Here is a 9,601-nt window from a genome sequence, read left to right as displayed (position 1 = left end):
ACCTCAGAAAGGAACGTCTAGGATTTCGGCTTTGTGGTAGCCTGTTGAAGGGTGGCTGTGACCCATTCTGGAGTTATGCAAAGACAAACAGAAAAGAGAAAGCTTGAGGGGAACGCGTTGCCCCAGGTTAAAAGGATACACGAGTTCACGCCTGTAGCGAGATGTACCCTTTTTTCCTCTGTTCTTCTGTTGTGTAGGCTGTATCAAACTGTTTGGATAGCATGCTCGGTTTGCCTACTGTGCTTGAGGAGGAATCCGCGCTGGACGGTTGAGCTGTGTTGGAGGGCTGATCGAGGATCATGTTGGAGTAGATAATCTGGCCACTTCCGTTGAAGATCCCTAGTCCGCACGATGTGTGAGAGACTAGGGGGTCAATTTTATCCATCTCTCATTTTGCTCTCCTTTTGCTACGGTCACCCACCTCGGGACCGCACCTCTCAACCTAAAGGGGATTAGCTCTCCTTTTGCCACGACTGCCCGCCTCGGGATTTTCAGTAGTGCCTCTCTCTTGCCCTAGCTTTTGCCTAGGTTACCCCGATGGGTTTTCGACCTAGCGGGCTCGAATCATTTGTCTCTCGAGCTTGCAAGGGCGAAGGGTTCGAAGGATTCGACCTCCGAATGCGTTGTGTTCTGTCTCCATCGAGGAGTTGCATCTGCTGCTCTCTTTTTTGTCAGGGTTTGTTAATTTCTTCTTCGAATTGGCCGTGGCGGAGTTTTATATCTCGGCAGTGCCTTGTTTTGTTCATAGGCGGGTTTTTCCCGCGTCTTTTCTCTCTCTCTTCATTGGCGGATTTTTCCGCTTCTTTCCGCTCTGTTTTTCTCTTGTAGTTGGGGTTTGTTTTGTGCCCCATGTCTTTGTTTGAAACTCCACGATTTTGCATTGCCGAGGCCGCTTTGGTATGCTTCGCCTCGTGGAGACTTGTTGTGTGTTACTAGCCCTATTTTGCGAGGATCGGCTTTCTTGGAAATCTGACTCTCGCGCACTCGGAAGTCGAACTCCGTATCATTTGCCCTTGCAAACATTACATGTGAATTTTCCCTGTTGTCTAGGAAAAGAAAACGTCAAATTGCCCCATGTGGAATAGGAAACCGAGGTTGTCTCGACGCGAATGTTGAAAGGGGATGCCCCGGTCTTCATTTGTTAAAGTGGCCCGTGGTAGGCGCCTGGTGTGATGTCTCCGATCATCTCTTGTTGTTCTTTACAACGCGTGTCTCTTGGAGGGTGCACGCTGTTGAAGCCATTGGATGTTCGAGGAAGACGTTCGCATCAATGCTGAGTGATTCGCTCGATTGTCCTTGTTTTAGACTTCATAGGGGGTACCTCATCGTCGGACATTTCCCTCGTCAAAGTATAAGGAAAGGGTCCGAGACAAGTTCTAAAGGAAGCGTGAACTCGTGCATCGCTCTTCGCCTGTGGTTAATGTGCCCCTGTGAAGGATGACAAAGAAGACAATGCATTAGGCGATTATGCGGGGAATATGTGGTAAGAAATATGAGGTGATCCCATAGGAAAATCCCATTTTGTCCTGCGCACGACCCATGGGGTGCCACGCGTAGGTGGCATTTGTTTCTGAGAATCTAGTCATCACTACTCTAGAGTGGTTAGACCGTGACTAAAGGTCACATAAGTATATTTTCCCTAGTTGCGAGTAAGCATGCGCAGTCGTCCTAGGGAAGGCTCGAGGAGTCGAGTCCCATGAGGACAGGCGAGTCGAACAGGTCCAACAGCACTAATAGGGCATCGCAAAGACTGTCCTAATGCTCCATTGAAGGATTTGTTCGTCGAGAGCCCATTTGTGGGAATGCATTTAACTTAAAGTAGAAGAGAGTTTAAAGAAGACTGTGCATGTTGCCCCCGTATTCAATCGGCGACCACAACAGAGGTGGATGAGATCCATTCTTTGATCGGAGGCCTGATCGTGCTGGTATCTCCTACGATCGAGAATTGGGTCATGCTCTGCTTGTGGAGCTGTCACTTCCGGTCTTTGCAGTGAAAGGATTAGACTTGCTCCTCGGAGTATTGCTTGGGTGAATTTGAATCCAGGTCGATTTTGGATTTCAAATGAGCCTGAAAGCAGTAGATGCGAGGTGTCAAAACCTGAATGTAATAAGTGCTGGGCCAGAGTCCAAAAGCAGTAAATGCTGGGCCAGGGCCCGAAAGCAGTAATGCAGGACCGAGGCCCGATATGGGCCTAAGCCCGATGAGGGGCCGAAGCCCAAAAGCGGGCCCGAAGCCCAATGCAGCAAAAGCGGGGCCGGAGCCCGATGCAGTAAATGCGGGGTCGGAGCCCGATGCAGGGCCAAAGCCCGATGTGGGGCCGGAACCCAATTCAGTAAATGCGTGCTCGATAAGAAAGTGCAAAAGATGCGAAAGGAAAGGTCAATGCTGAGGAACAGTGCAGGGCACTGCAAAACGGTGACTCTGATTTTTCTTGCAGTCTTGCTTTGTGGAGCAAGGATGGGGACTTAGTGTTGAAATCCCAAGGAGCTGGATGAGAGACGTTTGTTGTCTCAATTGTGGTCGCTCAGTATTCAGGCTGTCTTCTTGTTGAGAATTTCCTGCAATGGGAAAAGAAAACAATGAAAGAGCATAAACTGTTCAGGATTTCAATGCAAGAGTGTAGGGAAGCGAACTAGCCTGGTAGGCGTCATGCGAGCGTGCCGGGGGTGTGTGGGTAAGGTGGAGACATGCTCGCACGACGCGGAAAGATGCACTCGGTTGTGCTGATGGATGCGCTCAGTTGTGCGAAGAGATGTGTGCGATCACGCGATGACGCTTGGTTGCATGGAGTTAGAGAGAAGCTAGCTTTGCCAAGGAAGGTGCATCGGTCCTCGAGCCACGGCTCGCCTTGCCGTGGAGGGAGAGAGAAAGTCGCGGTTAGTCTACCTGCGAAGGAGGTTTTCACTCACTTGTATGATGAGATGTTAGTTGTTATGCAAAACAGTAAATGAGTAGGATGCATGCGATGCGTGAGTTTTCCAAAAGCTAATGTTGTCATTCACATTGACTCGATATGTTCAAAGTACAATGCAAGTTTTGAAATTGAAGTCCTAAGTCGATTTTCCAACGTGCACGAGGTGCAAGCGACCGTCGCCATGGAAAGCACCGGTTCCAGGTGAGGGCCTGGTAAAGGTATCTATCCTAGGATGTGCGTGGACCTCCACAAGTCCTCTTCCTGGACCTCTCCAAGGCAGCGTTCACTTGTGCCAACTCCTGATCACGCCTCTGCAGTTGGGCACAGGCCTGGGCAAGCTCCTTCTGTAGTTGGTGCTGATCGCCAAGCTGCTCATTCTTCTCGGCGACCTCCCGGCGGAGATGATCTCTTTCGGCTCTGAGATGAGTGAGGTCGGCTTGGATGGCCATATTTGGAGTGGGAGTTGCGCCGGGTGACCCGCCATCTTCGACTCGTGGAGAGTTGACGAGATCCTCGTGTGCTGCTGGACCCCATCGGTAGAAGCGAATGATGTATTCTTCTGTAGCTTGGAAATCCCGCTCATCAAGGGTCGGATGCTCGGGGAAGTATGGAAGCTCGGTAATCACAGTTCGCCACGCATCCAGGATCTGTTCGACGTTACTTTGGCGATCTGCGGGTGTCTGATCCTCCCGCCAAGTATGTTCAAATCTAGTTCGCGCCGTATCCTCGGGGACCGTCTGTAAGCCACCGAGCTGCCTCACTACTCGCACCGGAAAATAAGTGGTGGACCCCGCATGACTCATGAGTGAGACTCCATAAAAATCAGGATACCTAAGGGCCATGGGTCCGGGTGGCATCCACGTGGCACGCCACTTGAAGCCCCTAGGTGCTATTTCACGAAAACTTTTGATCCACTCAGAGACCTTGCGTTCTTCCACACGCAGGAGGGGTAGCAATCGAGAAATAATTGACTCCGGACCATTAAAATACATAATCGAGCGCAACAGACGCAGAAGGTTTGCTTGACTTTGAAGCCAAATTTGTAAAAGCATAGGGGATCCTCTTATCCTTCGGTCGCATGTTCTCAAGACGCAGTCGAGGGACCGGATGGTCTCAGCCACGAGGGCTACCTCATAACCACGCCCTCCGACCACTTGGAGGACAACGCTGGCCAAGGCAGCATCGATGAGACTAGGCGAGCGAGGGAATAAGAGGGTCCCAAAGATTAGCAATAGAACAGCATGACATAAATCCTTTCGAAGAAAATTCCCCTGGACCCTATGCGCTCGTGACTCAATAAAAAATAGGAGTTTCTCGATTGCAATCTCCGTGCTGCCGGAGTATGCGAGTAGGCGTGAGACTACGGTTGGTCGGGCGGTGTGGAAGTTGGGTTCTACAATGCCGTGGACGACTACGGTTCGACCGATGAGTGTCCGGTACTCCTCAATGGTTGGCGTGAGCTCGGTACCTTGTATGTCGAAGACGGCACAACTTGGGTTCCAGAATGCGATGGCGGCTTCGAGGAAATTCCAAACAACTTGCCGAGTAGCCAGCAAAGGGATATCCCCTATGAACGCAGAGATGCAACGGCAGTCGACTGGGCGCACTGCTCTTCATATACGGGTAATCTCCTCGAGCGGTGATGTGACTCTGTCGAGGCGCGGGTAGGAGACCGGGCGTGACATCCCTTACCAAGATGAAAGGAAAATCGACTTAAAACTAGTCAATACAAATGACACCCTAATTTTGAAATTGGATGATGCATGCATGTAGAAAATAAAAAAAAATGCCCATGGCTTAATGAATAGTATACATCGCACATCTCTCTCAAGAACAGAAAAAATTCAAATTGGCGCGCAGGTCGACTCAAGGACTGTTGTTGGAGTCGGGTTGGAGGATGGCGTGGAGCTCCTGCAGAATGCATGGTTTTAGTACTACAGGGACCGTGCTACGTAAGGATGGGGGCTCCCGACTCAAGGGTGTCAATTCCTTGAAATCGAGCGGGGATCTTTGGGGGCCTAATCGACGGTCCAACCGTGCGACGTACCCTTACTCGGAACCCCTATCTAACCTGTGTTTCCTAAAATCGGTCGTGGGACGCGACCTGTAGGTAATTGAATCTAGTATGATATGCAATGTGCATGCGAGAAATAAAGGTGCGTAAAGTAGATAAGCGAAAAACTGCGAAAAGCGACAAATAAACAAGCAAACAAAACAAGCGGGAACGAGCCCGAACCCTCTAAGTGTCCCCAGCGGAGTCGCCAAGCTGTGCGCACCCGAATTTCGTCTCGTCGGGGCACGCATGCGCGCGCCTGAATGCAACGCGGCTTGGGAGTGTCCACCTTCCCGGGGACGCGCGACGGACGCACGTGAGAAGGAGTCGCCACTTGCCATTTTACGACCCGAAGGTCGAGGGCCGGCAAGTTACCCGGGTCTAGGGGTATGGGATACACCTAGTATGTTAAGGCAATGGTCTGTACGGAACCGAAAATTCCGAATTCGGGGGTTCTATTACGTGTGGGCCTATATCCCACACGCCCTTTCGGTACTCTAACTTGCTAGGCTTGCCATTTTATTTATTTACCGCATGATTAAGTTTCGCTCATCTTACGCGTTTTGACACCGTAAATTCTAAGAAACACTCCGACCGTCCGCTCTCCGACCGGGATTCTTATTAGAATAAACGTACAACATAAATCCTTACATTGTCCTCTCAAATAAATAAAATACAAATTACAGCAATTGAATCCTAGTCGGTTCGCATTCGGCCATTATTCCACTCGTGCTCACCGTATGGTTTGGAAAGGACCGAAAATTAAATTAAATGCGCACTTGGTGTATGGGGGCATTGGACCCCGTGATCGAAGGTTATGGGCGTTGGACCCAGTGTGAATCGAGTTCTAAAGGATCGGGCTCGATCCGCATAACAAACAAGTGCAAAAATGTAACAAGCAAGCTCAAATAAACAAACAATGGGGTTTCTTGTTATCGCCGAATTTACATGAATTAACTGATTATTAACCGGGATATGTTAGCATACAAATCCTACCTTAAAACAAACAAACAGGATGATAGATAGGGTATGTAGCATTCGGCATCATTTAACGGACTTCACAAACATGATGTCCATAGTCAAGTCTCGAATGTGTGGGTTATTTTTAGATTATTTTGTATCATGGCAATATGGCTTTTACAGATTAAGAGTGTTTTCACTTAAAACCCAAAACCTAATCCTCTACTTGACTATTTGCCCATGTTGATTATGCCGAGTTTGAAACTAATCCGTTTTTCCATGTTTTAACCCGTTCTAAACACAAACCTGCACTAGAGTGACGGCAGAACAAGAACCGGAAATCATGCCCTTGAATTGGTAAATATGTGTGTGCATGAAAATCAAGATTACGTTGTACGTATCTCAGTGCTTTTGAAATTGTGAATTTTGAAAAGGGCTTGACTAACAGTTCTTGAACTGTCGGTGCGATTACAGATTATTAATCAGTTCGTGCAATTTATTTAAAAGAGTCAAGTGATTTAATTTAGCCAAATTTAACGTCCCAATTACCCCGTATGTAGAATTTTAGATTAATTAGAAATTTGCCGAATGCTTTGGTCAACGAATTTCGAGTCGTCGAGATAGCCATTAGTTGACCATCCGATAAACTCTAATTTCTGACATGGTCACATAATTACAAAAATGAAATATTTAAATGGGGCACATACATTGTCGGTGGGTGATCTAAGTAGAAAAGAGCCGGATATTTTAGAAAATATCCAGGGGACTGAATTGAACGATTTTGAAAGAGCAGGGACTGATTTGAAAATTCTAAAAAATTGGGGACTGATCTGAAAATTATAAAAGATTGGGGACTGATTTGAAAATTTTAAAAAAATGGGAACTGTGTAAAAAATTACTGAAAGTGTCTAGGGCTTATTTGAAATGAATTTGAAAATCGGGACTGATCTGAAAAATAAAAAATGGCCCCAGGACTAAACTGAAACAACTCGGAAAGTTCCTTGGGATGCTTGAACAATTCTGGGAATTTCAGGACTGATTGGAAAATAGTAAAATGACTGGGACTTGATTGAAAATAATTTTTGAAATTCGGGGCAGATCTGAAAAGGGTGAAAAATGGTCCCGGGACTAAAATGAAACGATTTGAAAAGTTCTTTGGGATTCTTAGAAAAATTCTGGAAAATTCAAGGACTAATTGGAAAATAGTAAAATGACCGGGACTTGGTTGAAAATAAATTTAAGGGTTCGGGGCAGATTTGAAAAAAAAAATGAGTCCTCTGGACAGAAATGTAACAAAATGGAAAGTTCGTAAAATCGAGTTCGAGACAAATCCGATCACCCACGCGACCCAAGAACACTCAATTCACACTATATCCATCAAGCAAGTATTAATATTCAGGAATGGAGCCCTTAATCATGCCACTAAGTCGAGAATTTACCTAGTTCGGGAAGTTGAGGGGTGATTCTGTAAAATAAAAAAAAAATCGCCGGACGGATTGGGCTGTGAGAATGATTGGGCTGGACGGGCCGGACTGGGCATTGATCCGGATCGGATTGGGCCGGACGGGCCTGTTCGACCGGACTAGGCAGAGATCCGGATGGGATTGGGCCGAACTGGGCTGTTATTGGGCCGGCGAAGCTGGGCTGGGCTGGACGCTGGTCGACTGGGTCGGATGCTGATGGGCTGGGCCGCTGCTGCTGGACTGGACGCCGCTGCTGGATTGGACCGCCACTGGGAGGCTGGGCGACGCGCACGCACGGCCGCGAGGTAAGGGGATCTAGGAGTTCGAGCCGTGGGCGAGAGGGCGACTAGGCTGAGGGGTCTCGGCGCCGAAACGAACTCCGAATTCCGAGGGTCTAAACGAGCTGAGGGACCGTGAGTTGTGGGCGAGCTGAGGGAGTTCCGGTTTGAGGACGAGCTGGGAGTTCCGGAACCAGCTGAGGGAGAATCGTGAGCTGTGGGCGTTTTCGGATCCGAGACCACCCGAGAGAGAGAGAGAGAGCTTCCCCCCTTTTTTTCGAATCCCCCACCCTTCGGCCTGGGCTTCGCCAGGAAGAAGAAGAAGGAAACGGAACGGAGATCGGGCGAGATTTTCGCCGGAAATTTGCGAAAGCGGGAACGAAAATCTCGGTTTTTCGGTTGCAGGGACCAAAATGAAAGGAAGAAAAAGGAAGGAGGAAAGAGGAAGAAAAGGAAAAGAAGCGGGCGGGAAGGAAAGAAATGAAAAGTCTGTCGTGTCGGTCAGACCGGCTCTGATCGGTTCTGACCGACTTGACCTTTTTTTTTTTAAAGGTGTGTGTGTGGGCAACGGTCGGTCAGACCAGCTCTGACCGACCCTGCCCATCCGTCCTGTCGATCAGACGGCTCTGACCGGTTCTGACCGACTTGACCATTTTTTTTTTAAAAAGGTAATAAATTAGGAAATGACAATTTTGTCCCCCTGGAGCTGATGGACCGAAATTGGGTGATGACAGCTTGCCCCTCTTTGGTTGCGTGCTCGGATAGAGGATGCAGCCAAAGACTATGAGAAGCACCTCGTTTGGTCCTGGCGATCGTCTGGCCTGTTGCAAAATAGTAAAGGCCATAAGTTAGTAAATGTGGACGCATACTTGAAAGACATTAAATGTGGACAAGAAGTCCAGAAAGCGATATGGACACGAAGTCCGAAAAAGCAGTAAAAGAGGACACGAAGTCCGAAACGGAGTAGATGCGGACACGAAGTCCGGAAAGCAGTAAACGAGGACACGAAGTCCGAAAGTGGTAGATGAGGACACGAAATCCAAAATGTAGTGGACGCGGACACAATGTCCGGAATGTAGTAAGTGAGGACACGAAGTCCAAAAATAGTAAATGCGGACACGAAGTCCGAAAAACAGTAGATATGGACACGAGGCCCGAAATGCAATAAATGAGGACACGAAGTCCGAAGAACAGTGAAAACGAACACGAAGTCCGAAAGTAGTAAATGAGGACACGAAGTCCAGGATGCAGTGAATGCAGACACAAAGTCCAGAAAGTAGTAAAGATGGACACGAAATCCTGGACGCGAAGTCCGAAAAACAGTGAGTGCGGACACGAAATCCGAAATGTAGTAGATGCGGACACGAAGTCCGGGATACAGTGATTCCGGACACAAAGTCCAGAAAGCAGTAAATGAGGACACGAAGTCAGAAATGCAATGAATGCGGACACGAAATCCGGAAAGCAATAAATGCGGACACGAAGTCCGGAAACCAGTAAATGCGGACACGAAGTCCGGAATGCAATAAATGAGGACACGAAATCCGAAAAGCAGTAGATGCGGACACGAAGTCCGGAATGCAATGAATGCAGACACGAAGTCCGAAATGCAGTAGACACGGACACAGAGTCCGGAATGCAATGAATGTGGACACGAGGTCCAAAATGCAGTAAAGATGCGGACGCGAAGTCCGAAAAACGGTAAAGATGGACACGAAATCCTGGACGCGAAGTCCGAAAAGCGGTAAAGATGGACACGAAGTCCGGGACGCGAAGTCCAAAAAGCGGTAAAGATAGACACGAAGTCCTGGACGCGAAGTCCGAAAAGCGGTAAAGATGGACACGAAGTCCTGGACGCGAAGTCCGAAAAGCGGTAAAGATGGACACGAAGTCCTGGACGCGAAGTCCGAAAAGCGGTAAAGATGGACACGA

This window comes from Punica granatum, chromosome 1, assembly GCF_007655135.1.
Source record: "Punica granatum isolate Tunisia-2019 chromosome 1, ASM765513v2, whole genome shotgun sequence".
Taxonomy (NCBI): domain Eukaryota; kingdom Viridiplantae; phylum Streptophyta; class Magnoliopsida; order Myrtales; family Lythraceae; genus Punica; species Punica granatum.
The sequence above is the reverse complement of the archived record's forward strand: the minus strand, read 5'-3'. Positions refer to the sequence as shown.